Source organism: Porites lutea, chromosome 14 (assembly GCF_958299795.1).
Source record: "Porites lutea chromosome 14, jaPorLute2.1, whole genome shotgun sequence".
Lineage (NCBI taxonomy): Eukaryota > Metazoa > Cnidaria > Anthozoa > Scleractinia > Poritidae > Porites > Porites lutea.
The window spans coordinates 8,815,467-8,831,207 of record NC_133214.1 but is presented as its reverse complement, the minus strand read 5'-3'; positions in this window follow the sequence as shown (position 1 = coordinate 8,831,207).

The window sequence follows — 15,741 nt, the reverse complement described above, 5'->3', positions numbered from 1 at the left end:
TTTTTTTCTAAAGGAAAAGCGCCTAGTAATACTCAGAATAATCCCTACTTATTTTTATTATTAGGGAGCTTAAGCAACGGCGACGGCAACGAGAACGGCAGAAAAGCAATAGGTTTAGATTGGCAGAACAACAACTTTGCACGTGCATCACGCCTTTATGTACATTTCTTAGCCGTCGTTTCACGACAACGTGAAAGTGGCTAATTTCACGTTTTGTCGAGGACGAGAACACAAGACGCAACTTTCGTTTTCTTTTCTTGAACTTTGATACAGTTCTTTAGGATTCAACTCCAAAAAAAAATGCCAAAACTCGACGAACTAAACGAGATGGAATAAGCGCGATAAAGTTTGAGACGCGCGAATTCACTTGTTAAGTGACGCTGTCGTAGCCGTCGCCGTTGCTTAAGCTCCCTATTCATCAATGCGCTTGATCGTGTTAGAGGTGTACTTTTTTAAATTTAATTGCTGTCTCTCCTAATAAACAGTGCTATCTTGGAAGCGTACAGGCGTCTAGATTTGAAATTCGGTCAAATCAACCACAAAACCGGCAGCTCTCTCAGCTTAACCTATCGTTACCTAACTATGTGAGAGGGATGCTTAAAATCAATTGTTTGGTACTACAGGGGGTGACTATATGCTCCTTACCTCCTTTAGGCCCCGGGAATCCTAGTGATCCTCCTGGCCCCCGAGGCCCGATAACAGAGTCTCCCTTGTCACCCTTGGGTCCCGGCAATCCTTGGGGACCTCGAGGACCTTGTAGCCCATTTTTTATCACGGTGGGAGTACCGATACTGGGCGCCTGAGAACGAAAAAATACGAGAAAAGGTTATATTGAGGAGACAGAAAGTTCCTCGTAGAATGACAGTTCAGTAAACTTTGAAAACTGCTTGTGAGTGATTTCCTGTAACCTCTGCGAAAACCAAAAGTTACCTAAACACAATAGAAAGAATTACAGAATGAAGACAGCGTACCTCAGTCGTAAATGTGTGGGTCTTCACCTTTGTAGGAGATTCTTTGGTAGTATTCTCTGGTACTCCTTCAAATCTACCGATAATTGCATCCGTTGCGTCTATGTCATCAATGGGTACAACTGTAGCCTTCGTTTTAGGTTTGCTGCTGGTCACCGGCCTATCAGGGGAGGTCTGAGTAATGTCGGTCAGACCCACCGTTTCTACAGCGCTGGACGTTGCAATGGCAACAGTAGATGGAGTGGAAGACATCTCGACACTAAACTTCGTGGTGTCTTCGAGAGGCGTTGAAGGCGAAGTAGTTCTCGAAAAGACATATCTGATTGCTTCACTAGATGTTAAAGTTTCAACTTTTTCACTCCTTGGTGAAGCTTCCACAGTTGAACGTTCTGTGGTCATTGCTTCATTTGTCGACAATGCACTACCAGCTGTAACTTCTGCTGTAACTACTTCACCTGTTGACAGTGCTTCCTCGGTAATAATTTTTGTTGTGACTGTTTCATTTGTCGTCAGCGCTCCTTCTCCTTCAGTTGTAACTTCCGAGGCAACTGCATCAATTGTAGGTAACGCTTTTTCGTGAATTAGAGCTTCTGTTGTAATTGTTTTACTTGTTGACAATACTTCGTAAGTTGAAAATTCTGTTGTAAGTGCTTCACTTGTCGACAATAATTCTTCAGTTACAGCTTCTGTTGTAAACGTTTTACCTGTTGACAGTACTTCGTCAGTTAAAGCTTCTTTTGTGACTTTTTCTCTTGTTGACGATACTTTATCAGTTGGAGCTTCTGTTGTAACTGCTTCATTTGTCGACAATACTTCATCAGTTGGAGCTTCTGTTGTAACTATTTCGCTTATTGACAATCCTTCATCAGTTGGAGCCCCAGTTGTAACTGATTCATTTCTCGACAATACTTCGTCAGCTCGAGCTTCTGTTGCAACTCTTTCACCTGTCGACAATACTTTGTCACTTATAGTTTTTGTTGTAACCATTTCACTTGACAACAATACTTCGTCAGTCGGAGCTTCTGTTGTAATCGTTTTACCTGTCGATAATACTTCGTCAGTTAGAGCTTCTGTTGTACCTACTTCACTTGTCGACAATACTTCGTCAGTTGGAGCTTCTGTTGTAACTATTTCACTTGTCCACAACGCTTCCTCAGTTGAAGTTTCTCTTGTAACTGCTTCACTCGTCGACAACACTTTTTCAGTTGCTGTTTCTGTTGTAACAGTTTTACCTGTCGACAATACTTCGTCAGTTAAAGCTTCTTTCGTAACTGTTTCACTTGTCGACAATACTTCGTCAGTAGGAGCTTCTGTTGTAACTATTTCACTTGTTGACAATACTTCGTCAGTTAAAGTTTCTCTTGTAGCTGTTTCATTAGTCGACGATACTTCGTCAGTTGGAGTTTGTATTGTAACTGCTTCACTTGTCGACAACACGTCTTCTTTTGCAGTTTCTATTGTAACCGTTTTACCTGTCGACAATACTTCGTCAGTTAAAGCTTCTTTCGTAACTGTTTCACTTGTCGACAATACTTCGTCAGTAGGAGCTTCTGTTGTAACTATTTCACTTGTTGACAATGCTTCATTAGTTGGAGCTTCTGTAACAACCGCTTCACTCGTCGACAATACTTCATTAGTTGGAGCTTCTGTTGCAACTGTTTCACTCGTTGACGATACTTCTTCAGTTGGAGTTTCTGTTGTAAATACTTCACTTGTCGACAACACTTCTTCAGTTGTAGCTTCTGTTGAAACCATTTTACCTGTCGAAAATACTTCGTAAGTTGGAGCTTCTGTTGCAACTATTTCACTTGTTGACAATACTTCGTAAATTGGAGCTTCTGTTGTAACCGCTTCACTCGTCGACAATACTTCATCAGTTGAAGCTTCTGTTGCAACTGTTTTACTCGTCGACGATACTTCTTCAGTTGGAGTTTCTGTTGTAACTGCTTCACTTGTCGGCAACACTTCTTCAGTTGTAGCTTCTGTTGAAACCATTTTACCTGTCGACAATACTTCGTCAGTTGGAGCTTGTGTTTTAACTATTCCACTCGTTGACCATACTTCGTAAGTTGGAGCTTCTGTTGTAACTGTTTCAATTGTTGACGAAACTTCGTCAGTTGGTTCTTCTGTCGCGCCTGCTTCGCTTGTTGACAATACTTCTTCAGTTGGTGTTTCTGTTGTAACTGCTTCACTCGTCGACAACACTTCGTCAGTTGCAACTTCTGTTGTAACCGTTTTACCTGTCGACGATACTTCGTCAGTTAAAACTTCTGTTGTAACTGTTTCACTTGTTGACAATACTTCGTAAGTTGGAGCTTCTGTTGTTACTGCTTCACTGGTCGACAATACTTCGTCATTTGGAGCTTCTGTTGTAACTGTTTCACTTGTCGACAATACTTCGGCAGTTGGAATTTCTGTTGTAACTGCTTCACTTGTCGATAAAACTTCTTCAGCTGCAACTTCTGTTGAAACCGTTTGACCTGTGGACAATACTTCATCAGTTGGAGCTTCTGATTTAACTTTTTCACTAGTTGACAATACTTCGTAAGTTGGAGATTCTGTTGTAACTGTTTCACTTGTTGACAATACTTCGTCAGTTGGCGCTTCCGTTGTACCTTTTTCACTTGGCGACAATACTTTGTCAGTAGGTTCTTCTGTTGTAACTGCTTGACTGGACACTGTTTCACGTGTCGGCAATGTTTCGTTCGTCAGAGATTCTGTTTTAACTGTTTCACTTGCTGACAATACTTCGTCAGTTGGAGTGTCTGTTATAACTGCTTCACTTCTTGACAATGCGTCGTCGGATGGAGCTTCTGTTGTAACTGCTTTACTTGTCGACAAAAGTTTGTAAGTTTGAGCTTCTGTTGTAAGTGTTTCACTTGTTGACAATACTTGATCAGTTGATGCTTCAGTTGCAACTGTTTTACTTGTCAAAAATTCTTCGCCAGTAGGATTTTCTGTCGTTCTTGTTTCACTTGACAACAATACTTCGTCAGTCGAAGTTTCTGTTGCAACTGTTTCCCTAGTCGACAGTGCTTCATCAGGTGGATCTTCTATTGTACCTGTTTCACCCGTCGACAATGCTTTTTCAGTGGAAACCTTTGTTGCAACTGTCTCACTTACCGACAGCGCTCCTTTAGTTGAATGTTTTGCTGTAAATGTTGCACTTGTCGACGATACTTCGTCAGTAGGAGTTTCGGTTGTAACTGCTTTTCTTGTGGACGATAATTCCTCAGTTGCAACTTCCGTCGTTACTGCATCACTCGTTGTAACTGATTTTCCTTCTGATGAAGGCTCTTCAGTTATGAGGGCTGTTGTAACCGATTTACCAAATGAAATGTTCTCGACAGGAGACTCTGTTGTGAGCGCCTCACTAGTTGGTGACGTTTCTTTATTTATGTGTTCTAATGTAACAGTTTCATCTGTAGATATCTTTTCGGTATTCGGTTGTTCTGTTGTTACGTCTTCGTAAGTCGTTGAAGTTCCTTCAGCTGATGTGGCGATTTTACTTGTTGATGTTGGGCTATCTGTTTAATTTAAAAAAAAAAATTATTATATCAAAATTACTGTTTGTTTTCCTGTTTGACTCGGTCTTGAAGCGCAGTGCTTAATGTTGAAGGTTCCCGTGCATTACTTAGTGTTATGCAAAAGCCTTTTCCATCGCCTTGCAGTGTTTCTTGCTTTTGCATTTCCATATTACGTAAATGTGACTCCACTTTTTCGTTCCTCCTGCGAACATATGTCGGTTCAGAAATGTACCATGCAAAACAGCAACAACCGTAATTCTTACGTTCATATTGTCATATTTGTATTTCAAACAGATATGTGCGAAGATTTAATATATATACCTAACTGGGCCATAGAATTAATGCTTTCCTCTGGGATAAACAAACCTCAATTATTCAAACGTTGCATAACGATATCCATCGAATAAAATTCTTTCTACTGAATATGACTATTAAGAGGGACAATCGCGTTTTCCAGCGTATAGACTGATATTAATCCATTGGATTGCGCTATCCATCTTTTGAACAACTGACTGGAGCGTGATTATAATTATGAGTTTGGTTTTAAGTTAACGAAAAGTTACCACCAGCTCAACGCGTTCGTCTACTTACCTTTCTCTTTTTCTTCTCTACTTTGCTCTGTTCCTTCTGGTGTAATAGAAGGAGCATTTCTTAGGGTCGGTGCTGCCGTTTGTGTTGCAAGCACTGCCTTCTCTATTGTTTCCCTCTTGAGTGTTGTGGGCACCAAAGGCGTGCTTGTGGTTGAAACTGTTATCTGAGATACAAATTTGGTAGGAATGTTAGATTTCCTGTACATACGCTTTCATTTTATATGCTATTATAGACCATGTTGAGGACTGGAAACTGGTTTTCTAGCTTTACAGACCACGTGACTTTCGAAATTTTTTAATTAGTAGATCGGACGTCTTCCAATTTGGATGTATTACTAGAGACATATATATAGCTATAGCAGTATGAGCAAGGTTGCACAAGGTTACGAGTAGTAATGAACATAACTGAATTCATTTTTGGTGCCTACAACGTCACACCATCTTTTCAATGCATTTTTCATCAATGCCAAAAATTCTTGTGTTGTTTAGATGTCAGCATGTCAGGCCTTGAGCTAAATAATGATAGCTACTCGAATGTTTGCCAGATTAGAATGCACTTTAGGTTTAAAGTTCTTATTTGTTTGAAAATCAAATTTCCTTCACTGGCATGGGTTAACGGCAAACTTTCTTCCTGAACCGTTTTTTCACGCTGTGCATAGTAATTTGAGTCATGAAGTGTGTGTGCCACTATGCCACTCTGAAATTTTTCCCTTCTTCAGTGTCGATCTCATAATCAAGATATCTCTTAAAGACCCAGAAGGAGTCTGTTTTGAACCCCAAACTGACATGACCTGTTACCTGCCTTACACTCCTGTTGCTGTGCTTTGTTTGCATCTTTGTGCATAGCCAATTCTGCTATATCACCCTAAATAAAAGGAAGGAAGTGGAATTAGTTGAATTAGTTTGACGAAAAAAATCTTAATCTCCAACATATTTCCAATCTATGACCACCATGAGGTGCTCAGCACAGTAGACATTAACGGAGGGCTCAAGGGAAGGTTTGTTGTGCTCCCTTGTGAATGAGAAAGACCAAGCTAATAATGAACTCTCACTCGTCACACGTCGATTACGTGGCGTTGTCGTGTTTTGATTGGGTTTCATATTCCTGTCCATAGTTAGTGTGGCAGCAGATGTGTTTAGATCTCGTCATTTTTTTTTTCTTCTTTCCTATTACTTGGGCCAGTGAGTTTCCCAAGTACCGCTACCATTACTCTCACCCTGTTAGCACAGCCTTTTTCTCACTTGATCGACTTTGGCTACTCGAGAAAGACCCTGCATGGATCAAATAAGATCTTTGTTGGGCATGTGCTGCTTGTCTCTGGGATACAATTTCCTTTCAAGGCCTAATCTCCGTGTGCTCGGTACAGCGGATTCAGTTACGAGATCCGTTTATCAATAAACGGATGCTTATACTCGGAAAACCAGTTTGACGAAAGGGGACAAGATTGAGTAGTCCAGAAGTTCGGGCTTCGGTGACTTCGAAGACATGACGCGATTGACGAAGAGCCTTCTTATCTCCTCTTCACTCAAAAAGACAAAAAAGAGGTTCTAAGGCCCTAATATATTCCCAGAAATCTTTAAGGCCCGAATAGCTCAGTTCCGAGTTCCAAAAACCCTCACTTTCAGAGCGAGGCTAAGTGTAAAATCCTTTTTTGTGATATTGAGTTTAATTTGAAAGAGAATAAAAAAACATTTTCATACCAATGGCTTCGTACTTTGCCTCTCTTTGAAACAGGGACTTGAAGCAACTCGGAAATGAAGAGGATTTCTCCATACTGGTGAGATGCCATTTTAAGAATGTACATGAAAAAATTATGACCGAAATGTATTCGGTAGCCGAAAACCACCATAATCATTTTACATAGACGACCTCAAAAACCAGGACCCTACTCACCTCAAAGGCGTTGGACTGGGCTCCCGCAGTCCACCCCGCACGGCCAATATACAAGGCACTGTAAATTGGTATAGTAAGATCACCCAGAAAAGACGGCTTAGACTTTGTCTCAGCTGCATTACAATCCAAATAAAACGTGACGCCGTCTTTTTTAATGCTGAATCCCAACCAGCTCCATTTACCGTTTATATCTGGCACCGTGAAGTCGAACACAGTTTTCGTCTCTTCGTCAGGTGCATGAGTCAGTCGGATAATAGAGTCTCCAGCGACATTCTGAATTTCAAGTCCTAGAATAACGGTTCCTCTTCGATAATGTGACAACAAAGCAAACACCACGCTGCGTTCAGATCGTTTTGGGCGGATTACCAAAGAAATGGAGAATTCGGTGAAAAATTGTGTTGGAAAAATGTAACGTGCAAAACGACCCACGTTCGCTACTGGTCTGATGTGAAGAGCAGGTTTAGTATGTGGCCCTTTTGTGAGGGTAACGCCTAGCGGAAGTGGCTCTCCTATCGTCCCAAGCAGATCAATGTCACTGAGACTGCTGTCTGGCACACCTGCAAAGAAATTAAAGGGGAACCTGTGAATTTGCAACCTAAGGGTGCTTTCCAAAAGTTAGAATTGGCAGACCGGACCAAGGCTGGACTAGTCATTTGAACAATGAAATAGGCTTTTTCCAAGAGTTTTTGCCGAAAAACCATCCCCTTCGTGCATACTATTTAAGATTTGACTGATCTGGCTGGATACTTTTGATTAAAAGTGAAACGAAATTCTCATTACGAAGAAAATGTTTTGGCCGGTCAGTTCGGACAAGTGAATAGCGCCTAAAGAAGATAGTACGGGCGCAAACATTTTGCGGTCACGCGAAAGCGTAAGGTATTAAGCACGGAAATAAAGGGAAAAGGATACAATGTTCTCCCCTTGTCTTATCTTTTTCATCCCTTTGCCTCTCCCCTCCCTTGTTAACCTCTTTTCTCTCTTCTACCCTTCAAATTGTAATAAATGCAGACTACAGTCGTACAATTTCTTCCCACCCCCACTTTCTTCCAATGGATCTCCGCAAAAGAAAATGGTCTTCCAAATAAGAAGAGGGGAAATGTACAGCCCTTGTAAGAGTCTATGAAAATATTACTCGAGATGACAGAAACAAGGATGGTTTCCAGGGAATTTTGCAGGCAATTTAGATAACCATGTAGCAATCTGTAGTTTACTCAAACTCAGCTTCCATCGCCTCCTTATTGTGTTGAGCCGTGTTGTGCGCCTCCATGCATGCATGTCGGATGGAGTTTTTAGCAGGCGCTGCGTCGAACCCCTCACAACAAGAGAGACCCCATGAATAGCGAGGGCCAATGCCAACAGGATATCCTCGAGTCGACAAAGCCATCAGCCTGGAAAACACCATCAAGATTGGAAAAGCCCTGTGAAGGACTGATGCGTCACGTGGACGGAAGCAAAAAAGTGACGGTGGAAAAATACAAAAAAGCACCCTACCAGCAGAACTTTTCTTTTGCTTTCTCGATTTTGGCGTACTCGAGGAAAACATTGCATGAATCGAACAAGATCTCTTTTGAGCATGCGTTGCATATTTCTAGGATACAGCTTCGAACCCAGGCCTAATATCCGTTCGCTTGGTACTACGGGCTCCGTTATGAACATCGGTTTATCAATAAACGGATGCTTGCGCACAAAAACTCAGTTTGACGAGAGAAAACCAGATTGACTAGTCCAGAGCAGGTTTTTTAGCCAGACTTTGAAAACTGGCTGTGCAGAAGGAGGCATGCTTTCCCATAAAATTATAAGAGATTAAGAGAACTTTCCCTGTATTTCTTCCAAAAATAGGCGTCCAGAGGACGGCTGGACACCCTTCTGGCTAAAACCTTAGTCCAGAGGTTTGGGCTGCGGCGACTTCAAAGGTTTGATGCTATTTATGCAGAGCCTCCTTTCCTCCTCCTCGATCAAGAAGAAGACAAGAGGAGGCTTTGCTCGCAGGGTGACAAAAAAGTAACTGGAGACAAATAACAGTGGTAGGTACCGTAAAATTCCGAAAATAAGCTCTTCCATGTATAAGCCCCTCCAAATATAAGCCCTCCCAAACTCGGAACGCAAAAAACCCCTCCGTTAGAATCGCCCCTCCAGATATAAGCCCTCACGGGGGCTTGTACTTGGAAGTTGCACTGAAATGCAAAGTAAAACAAAGCAAAAGCGGTAAATTTCCTTCCAACTAAAAGGCTAGCTCAATCGATTTTGAAATACAAATTTCCCTCCGTAGATAAGCCCCTCCAAAAATAAGCCCCTCAAAAAGGGCCTTTGAAAAATATAAGCCCCGGGGCTTATTTTCGGAAATTTTACAGTATTGTCATAAATTTAGGAAGAAAATAGCCGCGGAACACTTTGGTTCACGAATCACAAGTGGTTCAGCGCCACAAAAAGCTGGTAATAGCCCTCAAGGCTCAAATTAATTAGTCGCGGAGATACCAACCACCAACCCATCTGGCCCCAGTTGTTGAAAAGGTGAAAAACGCTATCCCCTGGATAGCGCAATTGGTTTCCCTAATACTTATCCGCTGGATAGTGATTTATCCAGTGGATAGCGCTATCCAACGTACTTTAACAACCGGGGCCTGATAATCTCTGATACCTCGATCCTATAAGAAAGGAACAAGATCGATTCAAAGATTCAAGACTTGCGTAAAAAAAAACTTCAGATAATGGGCTATTGACATGAGATCAACTTCTCAATGAAAAAAACAAAAAAAAAAAGAGTAATCAAGTATCGACACGAGACTGCCTGAAAATACCATTTAACAAATAGAGTGACAAAACATGTAAGTACTGCTTAAAGCTTCTCTCCATTTTCGTTCCAGCAAAGAAAACCTTTAACGTAACCATAGAATGTCCATTTTAAAGAGCAAGGTAAACAAAGAAAAAGTGGTATTTCGGAGATAAGCGATAACTCAAGATAAGATTATTTTCAGCGACTCACGCTAAAGGTATTTGCTATACTTAAGGACACGACACGAAAATGTGATGTGAATATAACAAGGAAGGACTAAAAAGCTGGATCTTCTTGATAAAAATTTGGAACAGATGCAAACCCCTAACTAACTTTAACTTAGCCCTGTTCCCCAACTGATCGCTGGAAGTATATGTAGTTTTAGTCTACCAATCAATTGACATCGAAGATATATGTAGTTTTCTGTATGGTGTTCACATTGATTGTGCCGCATACGAGAGTAACTTTCACTCGGAAGCTTATACTAATAATTATATTCTCCTGTTCAGTATATATATTGGGCTTTTGAGTGTGTGCTGCGCCTAGAAGATGGTATGTGCTTGCCCATCAACATTTCTTTCCATTTCCTCAATTTAAAACGCAGTATGAATGTTTTGGATGAGAACTTAACCTCTTAAGCCATACTTCCACAGCGGCCTCTATACTGATATACAGTAACAACACGCCACTAAGAACCAGCTGCATCTTCCCAGGTTACCTTAAACAGGTTCTTAGATAAGTCAGTGGTAATTAGCACAGATGTTAGCTATTTAGGTTATTTAGGTTCTTAAATAGATTCTTATTTTCTGAAAGAAAAGAAAACATTGTAGCTAAGAGCATTTAGTATATTTAATATTAGCATTACATTGCAGTTGGAGTGATAAGGCACCTAAATCTCCAAAGAGGATCCTGAATGTTGGTTTATCTCATTTGCCCAAGTGTCCTGAATTTTTCTTATAGTTTTTAGAAAAAAGAAGCCTGTTTCAAATTTTAGGCTAAACAGGTACTCGTATAGATGAGCCTATTTGAAAAATTTTTAGCCTAACAGGTTCTTAAAAACCAGGTTCTTAGTCGCGAGTTTCTACTGCATTACAAAAAGAAATTTGGAAGTTTCTGTGAGAGTTTTGGCAAGTAATCTCGTGTTGTTATCAGAAAGCCTCAAGATTTTACGAATCCTGTAATAATCCTATAATAAAATTATCTGGACATTTCCGTTATCTTATGTTAACGTCGATTTTGATAAAAGGTTTGCGTTCACTTTTTCGCTTTGTCACACTTTTCCGACAATTGCATAAGCAACAATGCGCATTGACAATTTGAATTTCTCACGCTACTTCCCCTACTGAAAAGATCCAAAACATTTAAAAATGCGTGGATATCTTTTATTAGCTTTTAACGGCATCCTTGTTTATCATAAGCCAATAAAAAAGGTCAAATCTATATATCGTATTGCTCGCAGTTTTAGAGGACGGGGCCTGTGTGGGGCCTGTCTTTTTTAGATAAGAAATTGCCAAAACCGCAATAAATTTTTTCAAGCTTTGCTTTCCATTTGGTACATGATAAATGAGTTTCAAATGTTTTCTTTTCAAAATGTTTACGAAAAAGAGCACCTTATCGCTCATGGATCAATGGCTGTCGCGTTAGATGGGATCACCATAAGACCACAAATCGGCGGATTCGTTATAGGCATATTCACATATAATTTGACTTTATGCCACTTTTCGTTTTGTTTATCTACTCTTTAAATGATGCCTCGATCAGAGACAAAGCTAATTATCTATTCACTATAAAATCGGAACGTGCTAAATAACAACTTACCTTCAATGTTCCAATCAGTTAATTCAGGCAACGGGAGTTATTTATAAACAATTGATTAAACAAACAAAGCCTTGTTATTACGCATCAATGCACCATATGTTTACTTAACGCAAAGAAATGGGAAATGCAGAACGTAGTTTTAAAGTAGCAAAGAAAAACTACAGATTTTTATAACGCACCTTCATTTCGTAAGGTAGAAAAAGAAGCATGATTCGCACTGTGCAATAAAACAGCCAAGAAAACGTTGTTTGTACGATAAAAATCAAATATGTGGAAAAACTATGCGATAAATCTATCTGGAAAACCAATTACTTCCTAATAGATAAGAGAAGTTTGTTTTACCAGACTTCTGCTTTAAACTACGAAATTACTATCCACATCATTTTCATTTACATGTTCCTTCATTCACTAAGCTGTAAGTTCTCGAAATGCCCGTTTTTAGTCGTAGTATACTCTTCTACCACGCACTCCTCCAGCTCAAAACACAAGTTAAAACAAAAATTCTCTGACCAGGAAAACAGATAAAAAATATCGAAACGCTGCGCTCGAAACGGAGGCATGTGCAATGTGCGACTATGATGTGTGACACTACTTTTTTTTTGGCTCTCGATATATTAATCCCTATGTCATGACATTCTGATTGCATGTACTGTCTGTACTTGCGAAAGTGAAGCATGTTTTAATCTGTCGAGTTTTAATTCTCCTTCGAGAGCTTTCTTCTAACTTAACCTTTTTGAACTATTTAACCTTAGGAAACCTGAACGGAAACCTGAACAAATGAAGTTGTCGTACTTGTAATCATGTCAACAAAACTCTTACTTTTGATTTTTCGTCCAGAAAGAGCTTGTAACCTTTTATCGTGGCATTTAAAACCCATGGTGTAAAAAATACAGTTAAAAACATGGTTAATGAAAGTTAAACATAACATGAGGAATTGCTATAGAGGTAAATATGCATAGATGACATTTTCAAGACGATGACCAGGCACTGAAGCGTGTCTATTTTTTGGTTACTCATTAGGTTTAAAAACAAGCCAAATAGTTAATAAAAGTGGAATTTGTTCAAAGAGGTATTACAGATTCCAATGGACTTAATCACGAAAGTTCAAAACGGGAATCAAATCAATATATGCACAACATATGAAAAATCAAGGAAGCCTTTTCTGTGAATTATAAACTGCAATAAAGTTAGAGCATGAGTTTGTAGGGTTGAAACTTTGAATTCATGTATGTGGACTTCATGTCAGTTGCAGCGAAGCTGTCTGTCTTTCGCAAATGGAACCCAACTGGATTTTAACAAATCTTATAGCTATCCACCTTGGCATTCATTGAAGGTAAATAATTTGGGTGAAGGATTGTGTACTTACGTTTTAAGCGGACACGGCGAAACGGTTCAAGTGGTCCTTCTGATTTAACATGGAAAATTCCCCCAAAACAAACGCAACTGAGTAATAATAGAGAAACAAGAAGGTTGCTGGATTCATACTTCCACACTACGATCTTCATTGTTCATTCTGATCTCCAGAAAATGTACTCAGAATGCAAACGTTTCAAACAGACGAACGATGAACACCAAGGACAAGAATCGAAGCAAGCAGAAAGTGGAACGATGGACATTTGATATTATCATTCCATTGCCGCTCCCCACAAACAATTACTTGCCAAGAAGATTGACTTTGTTGTCTAATACCCTGGTCCAGATTCGGTGTAAAGCTCTGTCCTATGGAAGACTTTGCTAAAATATCCACAGCTTATCCCTTTCTACTAAAATGCTAAAGGTACCTTTTTGACTGAGCATTGGACGTTTAAGTCCATAAAATTGTGACAGATGTTAGCTGTGGCGGAGACAGGTAGGTAAATTAAAAGATCCGGGAGATTAGTGTCTACTCTTAAAATAGACTGAAATGCACTCTACAAAATAGTCTGTAATACATTTCAAAGTAAGTAGAAAGACAGTATTTTTTCTGATTAACTCGAGAAGAGTCGGGGAGTTGCTCCATTTCTTTCAAGGAAAAATATCAGAGACGTCGAATCAAGCAAGTTGAAATCACAGTAGCAAAACGTGTTTCTTATAATTAGCTTTGTTTCAACTTGATGACGGAAGACCATGGAGCGCGACAACAGGAAAATGAGAACAGCATTTAGGATCATTTAGCACTTTTTTGCAAGAAGTTAAGACAATTTATGCTCCAGAAGAAATGCCGAAGAGTGAAAAAAACAACAACAACAAAACAAGAAAGAGAGAGATTTTGTCTCGTGCTTCAAATTTCAGCCCATAAGGAAAGTTTGGCACAATCGTAGAAAAAGAAATGATGCCAGCTAAATATTAAATACTCTCATAGTTGCCTATCAATAAATGGGAAATTCTTCAGTGCGAGCATATCAGGAAAAGCATACCAATGTCCTTTGCGTTATCTACCGCCAATGAACTGTCACAGAGCTCTACAAACTGAAGCACTTGTTCAACTGTAATACGGAATTGCGGGAGGTCTGTTTTGAATGCTGCCTTGTTAACACTTTTGGAGCCATTTGAATTAATCTGTTTGTATTTCATGTTTGGTTTTTGTTTACTTTTACGGGCGTAGAGAAAACAGACATTGTAGTACCGCCTGTTAACAACCAGTGACGACTAATTGCTTTCAAACTGGAGGTCAACCGATGACCAAAATAAATAAACAGACAATTCCTCTCGGAAATGTGGTCAAAAAAATGTTCCGAAAAGGTCGGTTGTCAATTTGTTAACTGACATTACCCGTACATTTAATTAATACTAAAGACGCAAGGTCAGTCAGAGCAACTCATTTTTTTAGTGTATAGTACAGTCGACTCCCGATAACTCGAACCTTCAAGGGAAATCAAAAAAACTTCGAGTTATCGTTCGAGATATCGGGAGCTCGAAGAAAATAGCCGGGAGTAAGGAAAAGAACAGTTTTTACTGCACAGTGAACATTTTAATTACATTTAATTATAGAAATGTTAAGTAAAAATTAAAAGATACTTCTATTCTAGTCTAGATTATAAATCAGAACGTAACGTAACAAGAACATTGCCTAAATAGAGCATGCGTTTTACTGTTTTTAGAAGTAAAGCTGTTTCACGTTTATTAGATTTGTGACAATCAACACCAGCCTCCACGTGTAAACTATCATCCTACAACTGGGAAATTCAACATTCAATGTTTCGAACGCTGGTAGACTGTTTTTTTTTTTTCCCGACTTTTTAAGGGTTCAAAACAAGGTCCGAGTTATCGAGGGTAAAAGTATATAGAAATGATCTGAGGCGAAACAAAAACGACTTCGAGTTAGCGGGAGATTCGAGTTATCGAGGGTTCGAGTTACCGAGGATCGATTTTGGTTAGCGAGGGTTCGAGTTATCAGGAGTCAACTGTATTTAGGTATTTTTTAGTTTGACGTTTGTACGTTTGTATCCGCGCCGATTATTAGATCCACGTTTTTCTTTTTTTTTTTTTCAACTTTTGATAAAGAGCAGTGGGAGAATATCTATCGATTTAGCCGTTTCAGTCCCAATACTGACCAACATCAATTTTCTCCTAACAATATCCATACATTGTCAAGAGATAAGGTTATGAGAATTAACAAATGATCACTCTGATCTTTTATTAAATTCTCTCAACTAATTCTTAAAGGAACTGTACGGATATCTGTTTGGAGAATTTGTATGTGGATATTGGGTTAAAATAAGGTACATGCAACTTACCAAGTTTTTAATGATGATACGTCGAAAGAGAGAAAAGATATTACTCACAAAGTCGCGGAATTTTACAGACGTTTGTATGGTGGGGAGCAAGTTCAAATTCCGCGACTTTGAAGAGCTATATATTAATATCCAGAAATTCACAAGGGGTTGAAACGTGTAACTCGCGTTCAATGCTCTTGAATATTCACTTTGACCATATTTGGAAAACTTAATGAAGGATATCCATTTCAACAAAATGGTTGCCGCGCGATCACCATGCGGTGGTTTTTCTGATATATCTTCGTTAGTTTTCAACAAATCACTTTCAAATCACTTTTAAACAAACGTATTCTTCGATTTATTTTCAAGGATTTTAACTCTGAGTACAATAATTTACTTAAAAAGGCAGGAACTGCAAACCTTAAGGACAAGCGTTTACAAAACATGATTCTTACTATTTTTAAATGTCTGCATTT